This window comes from Patagioenas fasciata, chromosome 13, assembly GCF_037038585.1.
Source record: "Patagioenas fasciata isolate bPatFas1 chromosome 13, bPatFas1.hap1, whole genome shotgun sequence".
Classification (NCBI taxonomy): Eukaryota; Metazoa; Chordata; class Aves; order Columbiformes; family Columbidae; genus Patagioenas; species Patagioenas fasciata.
This window is the reverse complement of record NC_092532.1, coordinates 17,463,969-17,488,968: the sequence shown is the minus strand read 5'-3', so window position 1 is coordinate 17,488,968 and position 25,000 is coordinate 17,463,969. Positions and strand designations below refer to the sequence as shown.

Sequence of the window (25,000 nt, the reverse complement as noted above, 5' to 3'; positions counted from 1 at the left end):
ATATCTTTGTTTTATAAACTTCTCCTTATAATTTCTGCCTGTAATATTTTCTTTTCAGATTTAGTGATAATGCTTTCGTATAGAATGTAATAATTTGTTTGCAGAGCATACTTGTCTTGACAAATCAAGTCCTGAGCTGTTGCCGACCACCACTATACAAAATGAAAATCCACAAGTAATGAGGAAGATAGAACTGAATATTTAACCATTTCAGCTAAGGAGCACTTCCCAAATGTCTTTTCATATCGTTCACAGCTCAGACCGAAATCTGCATTACCTGCATCAGTTTGGACAAATTAATCCTGGAGATGAACATTTTCTATCCCCTGGCATGTTACTCACCAGATTTCCTTTTTGTTATTTAAGGACAGAGTTTAGTCTAGGATTCAAGGAAAGATTCAAAACCTATATACATCTTGAAATACGCTCCTGGCCCTTAGTTTAATCTTCATTTAACTTGCTACCTACTGCAACTCTTAGAGGTCTGGGGATCTGTTCCAGTACTACAAAACAAATACAGTCATTCTAGTTAAGTCCACACATTCTTACTCATCTCTTCCTGAGAACAAAGAAAGATGTCTTGGCACTGTATTCACATATCTGTGGCCTCGTTACTCCCTCCATGGCTTCTTCGTATCCTGTGGCCCAAAGAGGCTTTTTTGGGGTTCAAAATTGGAACTGACAGAACAAAGACAGCCTTCATCACCCAAGTATAGCTGAACTAGACCTGTGTAGCACCCAGTACAAGATGCTTCAGCTTATGATAACACCTGTAATACTACAGTCCAATAAAAAACCTTGTCATTGATAATGGTGGCAAAAGGGGGTAGCTTATTAATTTCTACTTCACAGAGTATTTTCATGGAAAACAATCCCAAACTATGAAGACAATAAAATTTTTCTGGAGGTGTTAATTTGTAAGCCTCCATTTCATTTTAGTAGATCACAGCTTCAAATTTGAACTTGAATATAGACTCTTTCATTGAGCTCTTTAATCAAATTCATTTGTAAATTAAGCTACAAACAACCTGTCAAAGCCCATTAAGAAACCCAAACAAAACTCTTCTGGAGTATGTACTGTACATCGCCACACAGTATAGCACATCAAGCCTCAGAACTACAATGCTCTTCTCTGTTGCATTCTGCAAGACTGCTGGACGCAAACATTGTTTTTCAATGGCCAAATCAAACACAGTTTCCTGTTCACATATCAAAATGGAAATACTAACGTACGAACGTGAAAACATCTAGCCAAAAATGATTCTTCTGCACTCACCAATCTAAAGGCCATCTTAGTCATTTTCATTATGTATCCCTTATGAGTTTTACAGTCCCTACAACCTTAGGAATATGCCCTATATGGGGAAAAAAGGGCATTTATCTCATCGGTCTAATCTCACACCACAAGAGCATTTACTTCCAATGAAGAAGTGCATACTTTTTGGTATGTCAAATATAAAGCAACCTACTAATAAACCCACTAAGAAAAACAACCAACCAACCGACCTATGGATTTAAATAGCACTTAAGGTGCAACAAAAATTTTGTTGAAGTAAAAAAATCTCAGCTGATGCTGAAGTTCTGTAGCCCTGACCTCCAGCAATAAAGAACAAGTCTGAGATGAACTGCCAAATCAGTTCCTTCCCTCGCAGGGTTGTTGCTGTTGTTCTTCATGCTGATATGTTCAGGAATAGCACCAGGTATAGCTCATTCACAACCTGGGCCATCAGACACAAAGTCCTTCCAGTACTTCAAAGGTCTCCACCAGCTCCTCATTTCAAAGCTGTCTAAGCTCAGAAACTCACCACCAGCCCATTTCTCAGCATAGCACCAGAGCGGTTAAGGGAACACAATTTTCCACCTCTAACACTGAGAACTCGATGAGGCTTTTTGTGGTCCAGTCACAACCTAGGATGGTGTTTAAGCTGCATTTTTGCTTAGAGCTCAGCAAAACCAGGATTTGGTTTTGGGAAACTTACGTGCTTCATGAATGGTGAAAGAGTCCCTGGGTTAAACACAGCGGGGTTTTCAGGACACAGAAGCTGGGAATGGAAGTAGCATGTGGAAATAGCATGTGGAAGTAGCATGTGGACTCTTTGGGGAAACATGTACAAGGAATCCCTCACTAATAACACACTATGAAAAAAGGCAAAATGTTCTTCTCTGTCATTAGTAACCTCTTCTCACCTTGGCCTTTTAATGCTGATGTCAATAGTAGCCCCATCCAGTTTTAAAAGTAGAATATGTTTCAGTAATTTTTACTGCAATTCTCTACTATATTTTATAGTAATAGCGCTGTTACAGCTATGATGATCTAAGGACATAAGCACAGCAGAATTTGCAAGAAGTAATAGCTGATATTAAAACCTAACTAATACTAAAACAGCTAACATAACCTGAAAAAGCAGAAATGCTTTTCAGGCACAAATTATTTTTCAGGAGCAGAGCAAGCAACAAACCTCAAGCTCAATTACTGAAGTTAAACTCAAAGCAATTGTTCCCAGTTTACGCTTATCTCATATTTAATAGTGGTAGTCTTTTTTTGTTGCTGTTTTGTTGTTGTTTCTTTTTTTTTTTTTTTTAAGAAATAACTTAAATGTTTATTTTTAGGAGAAAATAATGTTAAGGAAATAAATTATTTGTTTACTTTTCAAGATATACATTATAGCAAACTGAGAAGCACTGAACTCAATGGACCTGTAAAGTAATTCTGCCATGGACAGCACTATTCTAATCTGGTGAAGGACAGACCTGAAAACCAACACAAGTCTGTCCTGTACCGTACAAATGTTGGGATAAAATGCAAGTTTATTATAAATGTCGTTGTTAGAGGCTAACCATTTTTCTTTTGTGGGAATCCAACTATTTGGCATTGATGACTCAACACTCAACAGTCTTCTTTTAAAACCTTCTAACCATACATTTCTAAAGAAATACGTTTTTGTGGGACACAGCTTCCAATGTTGGATGTTACAATTAGTATCTGAAGAAATTGAAGAATTTTTTTGGGTACAGATACTACCATGCTTATTTTAGTGGTATTTCTGGAGATGTATGGACAGTTGGACGCAAGGTTATTTTTGACTAAATCCTCTAATTCTTAAGTAAATAAAAATCCCCTTAATTTAAAAGGAGAGCACATTATAATGGGTTTAGGCCAGAGAGAATCCTGAAAGGTTTGCTTACTCAAGTCTTCTTGTAACTGTCCAAGAGAAAAAAAAAATGTACAAAACTTACATTATCCTCAGTATGAATGTACTGTTAATTGACATTTTGAGAACTGATGTTCAAGTGTGAAATGCTTTATCTGCCACAAAGCTGGAGAATACTATTTGGATGCAGTTCGAAATGGAAATCGTCAACTATCCTGTTTAAATATTAAAAACAGGAGGGGTGAGGCTCATCACATTTTCACCAAGCTCAGCACACCACAAACCACTGCAACACCACCATTTAGCTTTTGTGCACAAAGATTTATCCACAGATCTCAATGCATGCAACAAAAAAAGCTCATCTGTATTTTAGAATAGCAGAAACTGGAGCACATACAGACAAAATCACTTGCCGAGGCCTACAGAAAAGTTCGTGGAAAAAAGAAGCTCATTTCACTTTACTCCCAATTCTGTCCGATGCCCATGACATCAACAACAACCTTGAAGAAGTCTACAGTAAATCTAAATATTTAAAGCCATATGTTCAACTCATTTCAGCACAGATGACCTGACAGACTAAAAGACGAGCATCACAGGTAGAAGTTATCACACAAATCAATACTACTGTGTCACTCCATCTATAGATTGTTAGAAGAAATGCACTTTGCAAGACACTTGCAAAGTTACACTGAATGAAATATTTATAATTGCAGAGTGGACTTGACACAAATAAACGCCTTATTTTAATATAAAAAATACGGTCCTTATTCGCAGTTTCTTGTGCAGGTACAAACTGATGGACTTCTGTATGATGTTGTTTTCTAACCTGTTTATTTGCTTGCTTTTATCAAGTACCTCTTTGTCCTCAAACACTTCTCAAGGAACTCTTATTGCAATTCCCAGTACTGGGAAGCTCCATCCGTTGCCAGTAGTGTTCTCCACTGTTCAATAGGAGCCTCACAAAACATTGCTCTTGCATCACAGAATAGAAAAGACATTTACAACTATTTCACTGCAAGTCCTGGAAAGCAGGAATTCTGTAACACAAATTCAGAGAGACCCTTAAAATGTGGAAACTACTAGGTGGGACAAATACAATCTACTAAAAGAGGAAAGCTTTTCAGATCCTAAATTTGGGTTGGGATGACAAAAGATGGGGAGCTTTTGAATCTACCTTCACATAAATTTCACAAAGGGCTTAATATTTATCACATAAATTCAAACACTTTTATCTTAATAGAATGCAAAGTCCAACAGAAGCAGTAGCAGCTCTGTTTACACAAGCACCCCTTCACCTGTCATAGGAACAGAAAACAACAATTATCTAAAAGGACCTGAAACAACAGACAGTTTGAAAACAGAGTAAAGAAAATAGCATCAAATTGAAACTGCATGGGCAATTTATGCTTAAAGAATGTAATTACACAAACTAAATTAAGGAAAATTTTCCTTCTGAGAAAGGCAGGGCATGGTCTTTAGTTTGACAAGTGGCCAAACATGTTCCCTAACCTGCTCAACAAACTCCTGTAGCACCTGTGTCTCACAGCACTGTAGCAATCTACAGGGAACTGGAATCCCGCCTGTAAATCACAACACAGCTGACCACAGTTCCCAGCACACACACTATATAGGACGATGCCTTTTGATCAAGAGGCAAGACACTTATTCTAGATCAAAGAGTGTAGTGAGATAAGTGCATGACTTTAGGCAGGATGGTTAAAAGTGAGTGATTTTCTACACAGTTCACAACTGGCAGCCCCCTGCTTTTCCAACTCATGGTAAGATTCTTAGTTCCTTTGCTTTCAGCTGCTCATCTGTACAACTAATCTAATCTAATCTAGTGTGAAATGTATTATAAATCTGTGATTAATATGGGTATGAAAGTACATCACCTGTTGAGTTATACTCTTCATCTTAATCCTTGGACTTCCCCCTCCTATGTAAATAATGTGATATAACCCCTGGATTTCGCAGGGTAGTTCTACTACATCTTGAAGTGATACGTCATCTAGATGTCTTGATGAATTAAGTTCAATACCACTAGTACCAAATTTTTGTAGCACAAGAACTAATTTTATTGTCTGTCAGTCGGTCTCACTCAATGTGATCTCTTAGGCTGACCTGGGAGCCTGTCTGTCCGTGTGTTGCACCTGCATCTTCTCAAGGGCCTTCTCAGGCAGCCTGGGGGAGAACATGCTGCAGCCACCTACTCCACACGGCATCAACCTCCTATCTGGTGCAAGTGTTTCAGTTCTGGGAAATGGGAAGGCTGAAGGCAGCAGAAGCTTTTCTTACCATTATTTTTGGCAGGGAGAGCAACAGTGAAAGACCTGGGAACATGTTCTGCTTTCAGCAATAGGGAGCAAGGAGCAGAAGCACTCTGGAGAAGTTAAGGAAATTTTCAATCCAGCTCTTCCCTGCTATCATCTCTGACTGAACTGGATCCAGCTCAACAGCTCTGTTTCCTCCTCTTCAAAAATAGTGGCTACTCAGAACCCTCAGATATAAAGCTGGGTGCTATTAATACGTTGTATACTTTTCAACAACTGTGTTGCACAAGAAGATTCCGAACTTGGTTTTCTCCCATCTGTATGTCTGATGCTGCTGTTCCTATGCAAGGAAAGCCCTCCATGACAATCAGTCATGTTCCCTTTTTATGTTTTACTATGATGAAAATACATATTTATACCATTACATAAAACTCATAGAATATGTAAAAGCTCATGACTTCAGCTGCAGTAAAACATGGACAAGACAGGACCCCGATATTCAGGTAGCGAGTGGGATTTTTTCAGAAAAGAGGTATCACAATGATGGTTTTTTGTCCCTTAAATGAAAAAATGTTAACGTAGTAGTTCTCCAGGCTCTCAGTTTTTGTGTAAACAATGTAACAAAGCATACAATTATTTTTCCTCATGGATTTTAATGGAAAGCCTGAAGGAAATTTTCTTAAACTTGCTGCTTACCTCTTTCCCCAAAAGGGTATGTTTCTCTTTAAAGTCAAAAAAAGAAAGGGGGGGAGGAAGGAGTTGTATTACTGGTAACAAAGGTTTTAGCATCCACTAAAATGTCAGCTAAAGTTGCCAAATAAATACTTACATGCTGCTGATGACTGTTTGTTTAGGAAAAGGAGATTTAGCTGCTCACATGTTCATTAGCACACACAGAGAAATGGATGAAAAATTCTTTTGGTGCTTAAAACTGATGCCATGGTCGCTGCTTACAAGTATTTCTAATACACAGTGGGTAAAAAGTGAATAATGACCAGATTAAGATATTTAAGAGAAGCAACGATTGAACTTTTTTTTTTTTTTTAAAAAAAATGAAGCTACCAACTAAAAAGCCCCTTCTTTTTTTCCTGTTTTCTCTATAAACTCAAAATGCTTGAAGCAGATTGCCTGTTATTTTAGCAAAATACGGTGATTTCTGAGCATTCCTGTGCTTTTACATATTTGAGTTTTGCAATGATTCAGGCATTATTGCTCTGTAATAGGTGTGGCTGCCTTTGAAATGTAAGCTCACAGCTTCTGTAGTCAGTGAACCATTGCTGATAGGGCTGACTAGTCAGAAGCAAAACTGGCTAGTTATGAAACTACTATAGTATATCCTTTATCTCATACACATTTAAAGGATTTACCTATCTATCCCACTGCAGACCTACTCATTGAGTAGGAGCCAACAGCATATGATTGTGTTAATTAATCTGCTATTGTGAGTAAAGGAACAGCTGCAGTGGTCTCGTGGATACGTTGTCAAAGGAAAACAATGTAATGTTAAGCTTCTGACTGCATATTCTGTTACAAAGGAGGTTTACGAGAAGTTAAATTCATAAATCACAGATCATTTTTATAATAATAATAAATATCATCTGACCTTTAAAGGAAAGGTTTTAGCATTCTTAATTTCAGTTTGAAATATGTTCTGAAATACGATACTTAAGCTTTAACCCAATTCTTTGTTTTGAAAACAAACATTCCCCAGAAATGATAGGAAATGGTAGTAGCTATAGAAATGACCTCTGACTGTACTAGATACATGCCATTGTAGTTTTAACAAAGATCAGAGCCCAAAATATCAAGTTAAAAGAAAAAATTGTTGGCTTCCATCCAATGCCTCTTCTAATAAAAACACAATTTCCAATATTATACAGAAATGCAGAATGAAAGGAACATTCATTACAGGAAAAACACTTACTATTTACATAGGATTTTATTTTTTTTTTAATACAGAAAAGGGTACAAAAAAGTCTTTTTCCAAAGTAAAATAACATAATCACTTTTGTGATTCAAATCTACCCCCTACCAAATCCTTTTGGACAGTATATACATCGATCCTTTCATAAACACACAAGTGGTGACTGACCCAAAAAGAGAGAACAAATAGAAATTTTTGATGGCTGGCACTTAGAACGTAACCATAGAAAATTATGTTAGAAATGCAAGTAGGAAAGTTTCACAATTCAAAGATGCCTTCATTCAATAGTAACCTTGTGCTATGGCCAGTATCATTTTATGAAAAGAGCCTGAGAACCTTTTAATTCAGGAGTATATTGCTTATTGAAATAAAGAGAGGAACATCCAATACAACCATTATTTTAAACAACTGGGACCAGATTCCCAGTGCGTACAATAAGCAAATCTCCACTGGTATTTATACTCTTATGCCATTTTACACCAGCACAAGAGCTGGTCCAAAAAGTACTGTCTGTCAAGCAAACCTGTCAAATTACAGAATCCTTGCTTTGTTTTGTTTATTTCCTTTGACAGTTGTAGTTGGCTTTATTGGCATTTATGCTTTTGCTTAGCTAAGACGCTGTTTTATTTCTCTTAAACCTTCTATGTCTGTCATCCTTTTCTCCTTGTTTTAAAAAGACAGTATCTGTCAAAATTTTGAAACCAAAGACCCAATCCAGAACTCTGGTACATTGTAATGACTGATGATTTCAGAGGAACTATATCAGTTTAAATCTCTACAATGTCCTGGCACCAAAGGAGATGTTTCACTTCATCTGGAGTGGAACATGTAAGAAAGCCTGTAGTAGCTTTATTCAGAATTTTAAGTGTGATTTAAAACAAAGAAAGAAGAATAATTTTAGATATGAATCACTGGTGTACAACTTGATAACCCAGCAGTAACTGCATGGCACCAAACAACAGATTTCCATCCAACAGTAGGCTCCAAGGAAAGAGAGAAATGCCATAAATTAGGACCCCAGTGTTTTAAATCCACATAAGTGATATCTTCCAAATTAAAGAGTTGTTCATAGTAAGAATAATTTTATGACTTACAACATGCAACATGAGCTATAGATACTCAAAAATATATAAATCTAATAACATCAGTGGATGTTCTTCACATTTAGATGATATCGTTCTTCTTCAAAGTGAATTCTGGTATTCGTACACCCAGCATCCCCCAGAAAATATATGAGCTCTTGAGAACTGCCATCTGTATACGGGCTCATATACACAATTATTTAACTGATCTGACTATGCTTTATTAAAATACCAGCTTGTGCCTATTTCCTGAAATATACATGCTATAATCACCTCAACTGTGTAGAATCGTCAATTGCTTGCATAACATCTTTAAAACAACATTTGGTAACTTTAATCAGGCTCCGAGAATTCAAAAGCATCATTAGTCTCTGGGTTGACCACTTCAGTGAGGTTGATTGGGTTGGGCCTTCATTACTACTTAGTGTTATGTTTGTTTTTCCAAGTCAAAATTCTGAAACAATTTCTTGGACATTTTAAAGCCTGATTAAAACAGTACTATGGGCTGAAACTTAGTTTGGTGTTACCCACTACTTTCATTTGACAAAATATGCCATAATTTTTGAGAAAATCAGATATGTATTTAAATAGGAAATCACAGCTTTGATTACATTACAGTTCCTTTCAGGCTATGAAGAGAACAATGCATGGAGAGAAGCAAATTCCCTAGGTTTCCATAATGGAAATCTAAAAAGTTCCCAGAAAATAACTGAAATGAAAAGATGCATTGGTATGAATATTAAATTCTGTCATGCTTATGACTGGAAAGCCACCCATGCAGCCTTGCCATCAGATATTATAAAGTTTTTTTAGTTTTATTCTCTTTCCTCAGAGATTAAATTAATATATTCTGCCAATTAACAACTGATTTTTATCTCTGTGATCCAGTTCCTCCTGGATGTTAGCATGAATTGGTCAAATTGATGCTCTGCAACCAGTCAGCCAGCTGGCAATGATCCTATACAAGATGAAAGAGTATTTTATGTTCCCTTGGATGGCTAGGAGAGCAACTGATCTGGAGGTGACATTAGGCAGTTGAAGTGCTATTCACTATTTGGTTTTTACAATTGTTAAAGTCCTCTCCAAAATGTACAGCATCCTACGTGGAAATAAACTTATCACCAACGACTTACAAGACATCTACCCTCTACTTAATGGAAACCTGAAGAGTGTTTTAGTTGTTTGGGAGATGGCTTATGGTAACACACCAGTCAAATTAAAACAGTTCTAGGATATTCCATCAATCGTCTGAGTTGAACAACTAGTACCGCTTTAGTCATCATAGCTTAGCAGCCGCTACTTATTAAAGCTGCCTGGTTAAAAACTCACTCTATTTTCTATTGTAGTTGCATCTGTTTCAATGTACTGGAAATTTGCCGTTGTGTGATAGAAAAAAAAAAAGTTATCTTAGCCAGTCCAAGAAGAGTAATACAAATATGGAGTTAACCTACTTGATAGCTGATACAATAATACTTTTACTTTGGACCTGCTCATGATGAATAGTGGCTGCAGAAAAATATGCAATTTTCTAAAAAAAGGACTATAGAATCCAACTACAGAAACTCAGTATAGGCTAACGTATAAATCACTAGACTGAAACTCAGGAGATGCTCCACTGACTCTTCCATTGGAATACTGACTGACCTCAGGAAAATTCTTTTGTCTTTTTTGCCTCAGTTTTGCAACCCCAGAATGGAATTAGTAATATTTTACCTCTTCTCAATTATTTCGAGATTCATCAAAAAAAAATGATGTGTAAAAGCTAGCTGTTTATGTATTAAACATGAAGGAAGCTGACCAAATGATGCTGGTTAAGTATTTTTATTTTATTAATAGTTGAAAAAATGTGTTAATATAAACAGATCTGTACATCCTGGGATAAAATACAGATCTCTATAGAAAACATCAAACAAGAAGGCAAAAATAGATTCCATCAAAAACAAGGGAGCACCCTGTGGTAAGAAGCAGACAATATCTACAAAGAAGCATGTAGATAAATCTTTGAAGCTTATGAATCCATATTAGCCCAGAGAGTCAAACGGACTTCATCTTCTAAAAGCAGAAACAGCAAAGTACCCAACACACTCTGTTAGTAGGATAAAGATGCATCGACTTCTAATGGCTGAGTTTATAGAGGTATTTTAGCGTTTGAGCAATTAATTAAATTTATCAAGACTAGTTGTACTTACTGTACTTATCATATGCAGTCCTTATTCATAAAGCCTAAGGTTTGATCACAGCATTAGTTAATACTTCTCCCAAGATTAACTACCAGGAAAGACCTCCTGCCCAAAGGCTCCCTCAGCAATAGGACATGTGGTCAACTTCATAGCAGATGTGGTTTTGCCAGTATACTAGTTATGAGTCAACAGAGGAAGAGATCTCAATCAGGAGACAGAACATTTCCACAGCCAGTAATAGGTAGCGTTTAAGTAGTACACAGATCTTCAAACATAAGCAACAATAAGGTACTAAAAAGCGAAAGTAAGAACAAAGATCTTCTCAAAGATCTTTCTGAAGTCCACTCCCAACCAAATGAGACTGCAGGAATCACTAATATCATACAGAATATTCCACCTAAAATTCATGGTTTGAGGCTGATTACGTGCGGCAGAAGACAGCCACTACTAACCGAGAGCTGGTAGGTATGTAGAATGCACTAGCTTGATGGTATGTGGAGATACCATCTCTGTACTACCTCTGCTGTGGCAACAAATAAAAGGCTACAAACTCAATGGCTTTCAGTCCAACATCTCTCTTCAGTACTAAAATAAATTAGGGAAACAAACAAGCAAGAGAGAAAAGTACCAATGGTTTTAGACAGTATTTATTCACTCCTCACCCCAAATAATGATGATAACTGGCAACTACCAGCAGGGTCACGAGAGGACAGTATAACCAATCCACAACCCACTGGCACTCTATGTTCTAGCCCAAGAACAACCTTGGATCCTAAGTGAACCAGGAATTTTTCAACTGTGGGCTTGAGGTTTTGGAAAATTTTACATCATTGAAAATTTAAGTTTCTCGCTGGAACTTGAAGCTCCCAGTGAAACTTTCCTTGAATCCAGTATGGTACTGGAAAGTATATCTGAGAAGATCTAAGCATTCCAGACAAAACATTTGATCAGGACATGAGAAGTTCTTGTCATTACGCAGAGTCAACTGGAAACAGATATCAAACAGATTTCTTCAACCATTGCAAGGCATGGGGTGATTGTTGAATATCATATAGTATTATGAGTAAATAGTAAAAGAACTAAGAAAATCTCCTGAAGGGAAGTTAAGAACACTTCCAGGTTTGAAACCAAAAACATGGAAGACAGGAGAGGCATAAACAGTGCTTCCTTCTGAGAGTGCAAGCAATGAGTGACAGCAAGACAGACACCAGGCAGAATGCAGGTCCGTTTCTTCTGAGATTTAAAACCCTTAATGTTTTTAACAGTTTTCAGTTAACTCTCGCAATGAAGTCATCAATGAAACCGTATTAAATGTGAAGTGCATGATCAAAGACTCCCAGCATCTCAGAAATAAACAGATTTAGGAGGTTAATGCTCACCAAAGCTTGAACTCTGGAAACCCTGGTAACCTCCATTAACCAGTTAAACTCTGTTAACTCTGGTTAAGGGCTTGCAAGACAAGGTCAATATAGATCAGAGCAAAGTCTGAGCTACTAAGCGTCTGAGGCCCAAAAGAAAAGGATATGCAGTTTTGTTTGAAAGTTAAAACAGGTAGAGCAAGGGGGTCAAACTCATTTTCACCAGGGGCCACATCGGCTTCTTGATTGCCTTCAAAGGGCCGAATGTAATTTTAGGACTGTATAAATGTAACTACTCCTTATACAGTACTAAAATTACATTCGGCCCTTTGAAGGCAACCACAAGGCTGATGTGGCCCCCAGTGAAAATGAGTTTGCCACCCCTGATGCAGAGGAATACTTTTTTAATCCAATTGTTCTAGCTAGTAGTTTGAGATTGTTATTGGCATAGATGGCCAAAAGAACTCCAATAACCTTAAAGAGGAGTTCATTAAAAATCCTTGTCATGAGGTACTAAGGCAGGAGAAACAAAAGCTGTTGGTTTGTCTGATTTCTTACTTCTTTGAGACAATCCCCCAGCAAGTTTTACAGCTAAGTACTATCACAGGTTTTTGCTAGACATCATATATTTCTGATAGGAGTCACAGTGCAGGGAACCTAAGTGTAAACAGTGGTCAGTACAGTATGCTTAGAACTGCTTGTCTCCTCTGCTCCAGGCTAGCAGATCGCTATAAAGCAATCATGACATTCAGCATCCTTAAATGTAAATGCATTCTAGTGAAGAATGAGAGGGGTAGTATGACAGAGCTGAGGCTTCAAGGACCAAGCTGTTTAGACTGTGATTTTGGGCAGATAGCAGTGAAGCAAACATTATGCACATCGATGTCTCCTGAACATTTCATGTACTATAAGATAAATGGGACACACCTGATCAATTATTTGGTAGCTTTTCATCTAGTTGGAGATGACTACACTATATTGCCACTTTGGTTGTCTGTTTTCCTCTTGTAGTTTAAGTTACCGTATTCCAGACCCACAAAATACATAAAGGTAGTCCCTCAATTATATCCATTTAATGGGAAGACCCAGCCTGGAGACTGTTGCTTATCATTCCAGGTATAGTCTTTTACATTCTTGACTAATGTTATTGTATGTGGGCTCTACTTAAAATACTCCATTTAAGTTACATAATTTAATTTTAGGCTCATTCACTCACCTCATTGCTTTTTGAGTATTTTCACCATTGCATTATTAAATCCTGTAATAATATAATAGTATTTAAGGTATTCTCATCATATTCACGGTAGTCATTTGCAACAGAACACTCATCCCCTAGAGCTGGTATTCCAGGGAAAATAAGAAGTAGGGGTAAAAAGGCTTCCTCAATTTTTCTAGCTCTTTATTCCCTTGCTTACTCACTAAGGAAAAAAAAATGACCACATCAAGACTAACAAAGCTGTCACATTGGGTCAGAAGACAGAAAGGCAGATTCTGGCATGGGGGTATGCACAGATCTAGAACCTGCAGATACATAACCATACACTTGAGATGAGTAGTGAAAAGACAATGCTGAAATGAAGTATGGCTTTTTCCATTCCATAGCTCTTACTACAGAACAGTCCTTCTGTGTATGGCATTCTCTTGTTCCCTGAGAAACTGTATTTACAAAATGTTCCCAACTGCACAATAAATTTCTCAGAAAAATGTATATATTCCAAATTTTTTAAATCTATTTCTTAAGCAAAACAATTCCTAATGAACTGTGGAAGAAAAAGATCTAAAAATAATTTTCTGTGAATAAATTAATGTAATTTTACTTCCTTTTTTTTTTAATATTGGTGAGTAAAAGAAGGAATATTCCTACTCTTAATTTCATTTGGTACCATGATAAAGTACAAGCACTGGAGAGTGGTAATCACAAGAATCATTTTAACCACACACTATAATATGCTGGAAGTAACTTACGATGGAATCATTACGCAAAGTCTATTATATTTGTCAAAGCCTTTTAAGTAACAGCAATGAAACAGTGAGAACAGCAGAAACATGGGATATCAGATGAAGAAAGAATCATGTTCTATGGAAAAATATTTGCCCACCTTTTTTGAATCCTCTCATGATATTTTTAATTATAGTGCTTCTATAAGGAAACAAATAACAATTGTATTGATTATATAGATCGATACTTATTTTTCAAAAGATAGCACCTCACCATATGAAATTACAAATTTGTAAGACAGTGCAGAACCACGTAAGTGGCTATTCTTAGAAAATAAGATTCTTATCTGCTCAAACATTTCTTAGTACCTTATAAAGTACAAGTCAAAGGACACTAAGAATCACAAAAGAGAGACTATTTAAAATACAGAAGACCTAACCACTCATCTGGATTATACTATCCAGTATCATTAACCAAATGGAAAAAGCATGTCTATTTTTTAAATAACATTAGTACACAGTGATTTTTTTATGGCATCAACCAGAAAAACTATTCTGGCTTACCAATCACAGTTCTTTCTATCCCAGCTTAATATCACTGCAAACTGGTACCCCACCACAGTGTCATCGGAAACAGTCATCCAAGTGATCAGAACCTGTGCAAAAACATCTTAACAGGATGGTATCTTAGTATCTCTAGCTTACCAGCGTTTAGTGTAAACAAATACACAGAACACAAATAGTACTGTGAGCAGGAAATCAGGGATATGAAATATCTTTGAGATCTATGCATTATAGACATTTAGAAGAACTGGGTATCGTGCTTTCTGGATTTTTTTTAAGTATATTACAAGAAGAACTAAATGAATCATACTCATAAAACCTTTGGAAATACAATAGGGTTTTTGTAGTATTGTGATAAGCAGTATGAATAGGGTTACAATCTGCCTCAGTTTAAACCTTTTAAGTCATGCCCTCAATCCCAGATACACAGGTGTGTGCCCACCTTCTCCATTTCATTACAGCCGTTAGTCTCCCACACAGTATATTTGAAGCCACTACATCAACTACCAAAGGAGTCATATGCACAGATGAAATGGCAGAAAAAGTTTAAAAAGGGGGCACACTAAACTTTAAAAGTCAAGTTCCCAAAAACTCATCATCCATGGCAATTTCTAGAATAAAGATTCACTAAAGCCACACACATATTAGTTCCTCACTTCTCCCCTAACACTCACCTGCACTCCAAAAAGTTGGTTTTTCAGTGTTTTTGTTTTCTTAAGGCAAAAATCTTTTCCCATACTTAATTCTATGTTTCTTGTTCAATTTAAAAGAACAGTGAAATCAAAATTTTTCTTAATGAAAAAAATACTGTATATACACACTACAAACATCAACAGCTACTAAAGATATCTGCTAGATTTCGTGGCCCGGTGGTCTGATCCAGAATACTAATTTGTATAATGTACAATGTAAGCAAACTGAAACTGCATTCTAGAAATCTGAAATGCCATCTCAACAGTTCTTAATTTACGTTTTAGGACCCAAAGTCGGGGCTGAGATCTGCACTCCATGCTCACGTCATCTTTTGGGTACAGCAGACTCCAGTCATGGAAACTCCACTGAGACAGAATTAAGCATTTCTGTACTTAATATAAAATAATGTGAATTATATACATCTGATCTTCTTTTTGCCTTATATCTGGTACTCTTGAAAAGCTATGTCAAAATTTGCATTCAAGATGCTGACCAATAATGTGCGTTTTAACTCACTGTGGCAAATAAAACTTAGTGCCATATGGCTGATTAGAGATATTCTCTCTCTTTTTCGTCTCCTCTAAACAGCTGGGTGAGTAACAACAAGGAAAAGACAGTCAGCAGCTGCACACTGTTATCATTACTTTGATACTGCTTGAAGGAATCTAAGCCTTCCACAGGTATGCACCTGAGATTAGAGGCAAAGAATTTTCCTCTCTAAATATGAGAGGAAACAGCTATGGGAGTTATAATTATGTTTTACAGGTGTCATCAGAACAATGCTTCCAAATTTTACCCAGAACAAACATACTCTTTTTCTATTTTGTGATCAAATTTTTCAAAGGTCTTCGGGGAAAAGATATTATTGTACAAAGGCAACAACAGTGAGTAAATAAGTATAAAGGCAAACACTTCTACTGCAGACTTCCCAACTTTATCTGTTTCACCCATGCAACTTTAGTAGCTATCCAATAGGATCTGCAAACAGAGCATTAACCGTTCGAGCTCTGTGTTTGATTACTGTGTACCAGGGATTCCCAAGCTGGAATCTCGCTGCACCGCCATGGCTGGCAGAGCCCTTGGTGGTAATCGGAGGAGAATTAAAGAGCCACCTGGCTCTGGCTCCTCATAAGTCAAAAAGTATTTGGAAAGGGTAACAGCTGGAGGAACTTCACTGCATATTATCATCCATGTAACCAGTGTTTTAGTGGCCACAGGAATGCCTGATCTGGAAGAGTGTCAACTGCAGCTGGGGCTAAGTGGGAAGAGGGAATTTGAAGCAACAGGTAGAACATGCGAAGAAGACTATGGACACCCCTCTCGGCCACACAGCTCTTGTCCTTGCTTCACTTCCACCGTCCCATTGAAGGGGAATGGAATTCATACTTCCGAAGGGAAATGTACTTTAAGTCTTTCATTGCTGCTTTATTATCAGTAAAAAAAAACCCCGAACAAACCAAACAAAAAAACCCAAACAAAAATGACAACAAAAGCAACACAAACAAAACCCACAACACAAGCTACAGTGATCATTAAGTGGTTTCTGAGACAACTGCAGCCATGTCAGGTCCTCTCTCTGTGAGGTATTCTTCTTCCTTCTACATTAAATAAGTGCATGGGAGGAATATTTCACAGAACAGTACAATTGAAGAGAACAAACAAGAAAAGTAAAATTTTAGTTTCATGGTCAAACATTTAAGATTTTTCTCAACCAGTCATCATATTAAAACTCACCACCAGAGCTATCCACCCAGGGACAGGAATAATAATTCTGAAAGTTCATAATAAATGCCTTGTAAACTGGTACAAATTAAGGGAATACTTGCACAAATTTCACAAACAACTATATTGTGAGCTTTTCTCGTGGAACTCATGAATACGAAAATTAAAATCTATTGAGTATATGAGGTTTCCAACTAATCAGAGGAGGACAATTACAGTGCAGCACTCATCGTAGTCTTTGTGAACATCAAAGGTCTTTTTCTATGCACACACATACATTTTCAAGACAGAAACTACCCTTTCATTGTTGGAAAGCACCTAGAAATCTCTGGACACTACCAGCAGCTGTGTTATTTTTCTTTAAGTTTAAATTATTGTACATGGCTATCGTTGCTAGGTAGGACTTGGCTTCCAGCATTGTAACAGTGATGGCTGAAGTCTGAGCTGGACTAAGAAACAAGCAAAAATTCAGAGGTGAAAATTACCTCTGTGGGGGTGGTTTGTATTTGTTAATGCCTTTTTAAAATTATCTATCTTGGATATTTGCTTGAGCAAAGTACTGCCAGTCTCTGCTCTCCAGGCATCTTAACACTTGTGCTCTTGTTGCTTTCAAGTTCAGTGTCACCAAGATACTTTCAGGCAACAGATCATCTAATGAAGAACAATATGATGTCAGTGTGTAATGACTTTTTGAGAAAAAGAGTGATGTTAGTCAGCCATACAAAGAGACAGTCTCACTTCTCAGATAAACAACTTGGTAATGAAAGATTGCTTAGAGGTAAAGAACGACTGAAGGAAACTTAAAGGGGCATAGCAATTAGGTTGTTAAAAAACCCGAAACACCTATATTTTAAATATTAATAACAGGCAAAGCCACTGATTTTGTTCCTATTGGCAGGAAATTAAAAACTAAACATAAGAATTAAGATGATGATTTTAAAAAAGTTATCCGGTGACAGACACTGAAGAAAGGAGGATCTCTCAAAACACAACATTTACAGAAGGAGCAGTAAAAATTATCAGTATGCTTATATTTGGCTCCAAATCACTGTACTAAACTACACCTGATGCAACTGATTAAAATATAGTGGTATATCAGAATTTGGCTTTATGAATCATGCAGCATTAGAAGTTTCAAACTGAGAATGCTACAAGCATGCACCTTAATACTTATGCAACACACAGCAGTCCAGCAGTGTCAGGAAGGCTTGAAGTGTATTTGCATTATATTTCTTCCTATACTTTAAGTCCACTACACTGCTGAACAGTGTTAAACATCTGTACTGTAAACGCAAATCAGGCTCAAATCCCTGAAAATCTGTGTATTTTTTAATTCACTAATGCCACCAGCATTCAGCATGCAGCGAAAAGATGGTCATTACAGAAAGATGCCATGGGCCATTTTTAAATAGAATCAATTTGCATTCACCAGAATCTTATTGCCAGTCTTGGTTTTGTTTTTTAATAGTGCTAAACAGTCACTTGGGAAAGGCTGTTATGTACAAACAGTGCACACACAAGCTTAATACTTCAGCAACTTCAGACAGAAGTGTAAAATGCAAGCTGGAGTCCAAAGGCAAGGAGGTAGAGCTCTAGCAAACCTGATGCGAAGCCAAATCTGTCTTTGGTCTGTACAATTTGGAATATTTGAAAGGGAAGCAAACATGCCAGCAAACATTGCCTGTTACTTGTCTCAAAGGAAGTTCTGAATTTTTTTGACCCACCCAGACACAGATAACCAAAAGCAAGACCTTATAAACCAAGTAATTCAGGGTAGGTCATCTATTTCTACATTGCCCTGCATACAGGCTGCACTCAGCTTATCAGCAGAATGTACTATAAATGGTAAGAGTCTAAGAAAATAGTAGATGCGATTTTTATGTCAGCAAAAACTATTTCTAATGCTACTTCTGGGCACGCTGTCTTTCAGAACGCAACAAAATGGACAGCTTTTGTGGTTTCCTATCCACCTGAAGCTTGATACCTCTTTCCTGGTGTATGATCTTGCAAGGTTTGAAGAGAAGTGACACTGTCACAGGCAGACAAACCTGGTTAGCTCCATGCTAACTGCCTGCTGAGTTTGATCACTGGTGTGAGATGGGGTCGCACCTACAAAATACCAACCACGAACCTGGAAGACTCCTAGTTCACATTCCTGCCCTTCTAATTTATACTTCCAAAGATGATATTAACTGGTAGTAGAACAGAGAATGACTCTATTCTTCACAGCTATGCTACTACCATATCTTTAGCCTTACAAAAATAGAATAAAAAATGAACTATAAAGATAGATAACAAAATAAAACGCATAAAAGAAACACCTACATAATAACTATTACGTGCTCAACAGCTCACTCATCCTTCCACAGTATAAATATCGCTGATGTTCATATTATCTCTTAGAGAAAGAGTTCACTTGTCCCACAATTTTTTCATGCAGGAGTCAGATTAGAAGGATACTCACTTTCTGGTGGTATTTTGAAAGTAAAAAACATTGTGCCTTCAAGATCTTGTGTACAGTTACAACCTATTTCCTTTAATCCTTGATCTTCAAGATGGTTCCACATGTGCAGCTGAGAACCAGATTTATTCATTCAATTAAATGTAGTTTTAAAGATACAACCAAAGAAGCTGTTTTCTGTATATAATATAAGAAAAAGACTTAAAATAATCAGCTCAAATGTGGGTGTTGTTTTCTTTTCAATTCAAGAATTAATAGATTTTTTTTTAACTGATCTGATGTCTTTCACATTGTTTCCATTACACCACCTACTCATCAGTGACCATTTTGAAAATTACTGAATGGAAATCAGTGTATGAAATGATCACTGTTAAAGAGTCTACCCTACCTAATTTTTTTTAAAAACTGACCTTTTGTATATTTATTTTCAATACATTAATCTTTATTTTCTTTTTGGCTTGTCTCCTATGAACCTTTCTGCAAACACAGCAACAATGAAAACAGACAGTTTTGAAACGCTGCCTTCTATGCTTGCCAACCTCTACTCTACAATTTAAGAAAGCCCTCTGCTACTTAATGTCTGGTATTTTCTTTGGCCAAGGAATCTTTTGAAATTCTGACTAGGGCTGTGAAAACCCAGATGATGAACATGAACAGTAGTGCAGTGTGTCAAGGATTTAACTTCAAAAAACTTACCATGTTTTGTGGGCTCACTAGCCTCATCAAGTTAAATTGAAGTCAGCAGTGCTTTTTAAATACATGTCCAGAAGTCAAAATAAAATTTAAAAAAAAGCAGCTTAATCAATCTGATTTTTTCAACAGAAAGTATAGGAACTTAATGCCAATCAAGGGCAGAAAATAACTAAAAGCCCAGTAAGACAACATCACTGCATAAGGACACACTCACTCACCTTCTAACTGTACTAACTGGCCATAGTTCTGCTCAAGTTTTGCTGATAAAAGTTCATTTGATATATCTTTGTGGAGAAATAATATAAAAACAGTGCCATACACACTCGGATTCTCCGTTGCCTTGCACAGTCATTTATATTTTTGCAAAACACATGTAAACTAGCACAAAGTGCTACTATTCTAAGGTGTCTTTATTTCCCACCCACTGTGCAGAGGTGTAAATGATGACACACTGTGCATGGGAGTAGTGAATCAGGCCCCACATTTTCTGAAGATATATTAGCATGGGTGCCTATGAAAGGAAAAGCAAGGACACTAAAACCACTGAGGAAAAGAACAATAATGTTTTTCATTGACAATGCTATACATGTTCTTAGTAATGAGTCTCTCTCAACTCACTCTCAGTAAAGCAATTGGCATGTTCTTTAGATAGAGCAACAGTACAAATACAGCTGTTTATATCTGACACACAAGCGTTTGATTTTGGACTTGCTGAATGTTCAGATAGTTGATGACATCACTTCAGTGTTGCTGCACATAAAAAACCAAGGTATTTGCAGCATGCCTAATTCTGATATTAATCACTTTCCTCAATAGACTGAGAACCTACACAAGGGTCACTACTTTGCATCTTTTCTTGCCCTAAGATATGTTTGCAAAAAAATTGCTATTCACCATAGGGGAGCTGGGAGGAGAAAGCCTGGGAATTGATGGGCATCAATTGTACCCACAGCTGTGAGTTCTTCAGTTCTGGCTGCTGCAAACGTAGTTTCAGGTCTTTTTACAGTTCTTTCAGTGCAAAAGAAATGGGGACTATTCCTTGGTGTTATTTCAGCAGTGTCACTGGTTTCAGTTTCTCTCCCCGTGTTCAGAGAGCTACTGAAAGTCTCACCCATAGAAGACTGAATGCAGAGTGAGAGGGGCAGTGCAATCCTACCAGCAGACATTCTCTTCAGTATAGTTGAGCTTTAATTTAAAAGGTAACGCATATGAGGGTTTGGTAGATGAGTAACAAACATGGATTTCCTTACACAACAGTTAATTTTCATACCTTTCTTTTGGCTGCAAATCACAGCTAACGTGTGCTATTGCCTTGCCCAAGTTGTACACCCCTGTCCATTCAGTATCAATGAAAGGGAGTTTGGTTTTCACTGCAAAGTGTCAGTATGTTCAAGAATAGGACTTAAAAGAAATAGCCAAAGAAACAGTCATGTAAAGCGCTTTGTATTTGTCCTCTACTACTGTTTGTCCTTTTCTGTAATGTCCACTTTCCTTACCTCTCTTTCAAAGAAAGTTCATTATAATTATACTACAGTGGTCACCATCACAAAGTCAATGTTTACATATAGTTACTAGATAGTAACATCTGAGCAACCACAGTATTATTTCTACACAGAATAGGAAATAACTGTGGTGATTCTGATACCATTGTGTGGTAAATGTGGTTGCATGTTGACTTAAGGTTCTTCACTATACTGACATCATAATTATTTTATGAAAACAAATAAAATTATAGAATAATAGAATACTTGATCGACAAACTCCTCCCCTTCAGAAGTCACTGCCTACTTTTTCAGTAGCAGAATAACATGGAAAATACTAATCATAACAGATATTTATTTGATCAAAGATGTGTGCAGACATATAAAACTGCATCTCTATGTCCATAAGATTAAAAGAAAGGCACTGGAATATACAAAAGAACAGTAAATGCCAACTTGCACTCCTGTAATTTTTCCTTTTTACATATATGGCATTCTTTCATCCCCATCTATTTCCAGTTAATAAACAAAATCAAAGATGTTCTGTTCTTTCCTTGAATTCTCTCCAAATGATTAAAAATGTCTGCTTTTCTTTTATTCACAGAAATCTTTGAATCACATTTTAGTCTCAGTCAGATCATACCTGGTACCTCATAACTGTCCCAGGAAAGTGTGAAGTATTTATGAGGGATGCTTAAAACATTTCAGAAAGTCTTTTCAGATTTACTTCGTTCCCCCTCTGAATAGTTTTGTTGCATCATTAAAAGAGAAAATTATGCAGTCTTTGATAAATAGACCTTACCTAGGTGTTAGATAACATGTGATTAGATCAGTTTTCAGTTATATTAGCCCATGATACATGTGGTAAGGCATTCCTAAAAACCTAATGAAGGGGACACCTAAAATAAGAAACATGAGGAAAACACAGCTAGAACTCAAGACAGAAATGAGCAGAAATCACAGCTGACAGAAGTACGATTATATGAATTCCACTTACAGCCACCCTTATAAAGCACATTTGAAAAAGAAGTAGCGGTAACTCTACTGTACATTTTGTAATTTTTCTAATGTGGGAAGATCCTAACATCAACACTGGAGTATCTCTGTTGCTCCAGGAAGATCAGAAATGAACTCAAAAACCCAGACGTGGTCCAGAAGTCCAATCCTTACTTCTGCCTCCTACTTTTTAGTTTAGTAGTTAAACAAGGTCCGAAGTATGGCTACTCCATTGTGCCCTGTTCATGCTATGTGACAATGAAAGTTTAAGGTGAAAAAAATCTGGAATGAAGTGGAAAATAGTCTAGGAATACTGAGTGTGGTTTACAGTGGGAGGAAAAGGAGTGTTATTTAGGGATTAATACTGTCATTGAGGCAGCGACAGAGAGAAGGATGGAAGGAGCCTGCGGAGGCTGTGCCCAACCCCAGCTGGGGGCTTGGTAAGATCCCACCACAGCTTCTTTCCACCCAGCAAGCACGCCATGCCTTCCTTCCCACCTTCCCTGGGCCATGGGAGGCAGGTGGGAAGGCTCTGAGACCTGTCCCTTGGGGGTCTGAGACCCTACCAGGACCTACACCTACAAATGCCCAATTTTGGCTGCCTTCCTCAGGTGGACCTGCAGTATCTGAGGCATTTTGGTTCTTCAGGGACTTAAGCTGTCCATGACTGAGCTCCTAGGAATGTCACATTCCACACCGCGTGATCACGGTGCACAAACAGAAAATATCACACTGGTATTTCAGCCTATTCTTGGACCTCTGCCTAATGTTTCCTTCCCCCTCTTCTTCCCCCTCACTTTTGATAATACTCACTTCTATGCTAGCCTGTGAAACTGCAGCCAAGCTTCTGGGTTTCATTTGGACCCCAAAGTAACTGTCTAATAAATTTTGAGACTGTCTAAACTGCAGCTAGCCTGGGCAGTAAGATCTTTGACAGTGCAAGCAGGAAACCCTCATCTTTAAATAAGAAAGAAGAACATTAAGCTGCTGCAGTCAACTAGGTCAAGCCATGACTAGAGACGATGCCACAAGTTCAGAATGGCTTTGCTGGGACAAGGATGAAGTGAACACAGTTGGCAACAGAGTTAGTCAAAGACTTCTTTTGCCAAAGTGATTCAGGACTTCAGGATCACAAATCGCATCCCTTAGCCTCCCAAGAAAGAGTCAGTGTTTCTCAGACATGTTGACCTGCTTCCAGGACTTGTGGGCTTGTACTCTAACTTGGGGTGTGATACTGAGGCACCAGGGCAGGCTCAGGAAAAACAGTGGTATTCGGATTTCAGGTTTCCTCACACTGCGTTAGATCACACTGTAATAATTTAACAGTACCCCTGTAACCTGTGAGAGTGGCCTCAACAAATGCCAAGAAACAAGCTGTAAATGACACTGAAATACAACAGAAATACACTGTGGGTTCAGTGTGTCAGAGACCAGTGAAACAGAGAAGGAGAACTGGAAGAAGTTTGCATCTGCGGTCTTACCTACGCCAAACCTCTACATTTATTGATTTATAAATTAAAACAAACATCCCTTCAATGTAGTTGAGAGCTGTCCTGATACATCATCTCATGGCATCATTTACAATCATATATACCTAGAGACAGACAGACAGACAGACACACAAACTATAATCTGAGGGCTAAACACAAAACCGGGATTTAGGCTTTTTTCCCACCAACTAAAAATATGTTTTTCTTGTGATCACATTCTCAGTACCAATAGGCCATGTTACTTGAACATGCCACGAGAGGCAGAAAAGAGAATCAGTCTGTGGCCTTTTCCCTCACGACAGGACTTAGACATCTGCCTTGCACAAAATTCACTGTGTCCCCCTTCAGAGGTCATAAAGCGCGTGTTGTGCAAAGACACGAAAGGGAGGTGTTTTCTTATTTTTCAAGTACGGTGCCCTTTTGCAGCTGCTACTCATAATGGAACGTATCCTGACAGTAGCAATCTCGAGTCTAATTCTATTATTTCACTAGTGTTAGTGGAATTGATCCCAGATTTATAGTAATGCACCTATAAATAAAACCTAGCCTTTCAAATATCATTAATTAACATTATAACGTCAAAACATTACCAAAGATACTTAGCTATAGTGTTTCTACTTGTAAAATAAGCCTCTTAAAGTTGCTTTTTATGTCTTGAAGTAAAAGGAAATGAGTCTGCAATTAAGCCAGTGTGAAGAAGGAAAAGAAGGAAAAATAATAATAATAAAAATAAATTTTAAAAAAGCACACACCACAGATTTGGGGCCACAGTGATGATCCCCACAAGTAAACTCTGACCTTTCAACAGAGATGGCAATTTAAGGCATTATGTAAGAGTAAAAGCTGACTCTTTGCCAGGTTATTAGTATAGGCCTGCACCCGCAGCAGATTTGCTGTAAGTACTTTCCCAAATGTCTAGATGTACACAGCTTTAATACACACAACTCAAGCTTCTGTAAATCTCTTACAAACATGGAGCAGCATGTACAGTATTCC

At 37.4% G+C, this 25,000-nt stretch overlaps 1 protein-coding gene across 15 annotated transcripts in view; it reads right to left on the bottom strand.

The window, feature by feature from the left end:
* Nucleotides 1-25,000, bottom strand: part of ZNF536 (zinc finger protein 536) — a 345,571-nt gene that overhangs the window by 153,349 nt on the left and 167,222 nt on the right. The window lies entirely within an intron of this gene.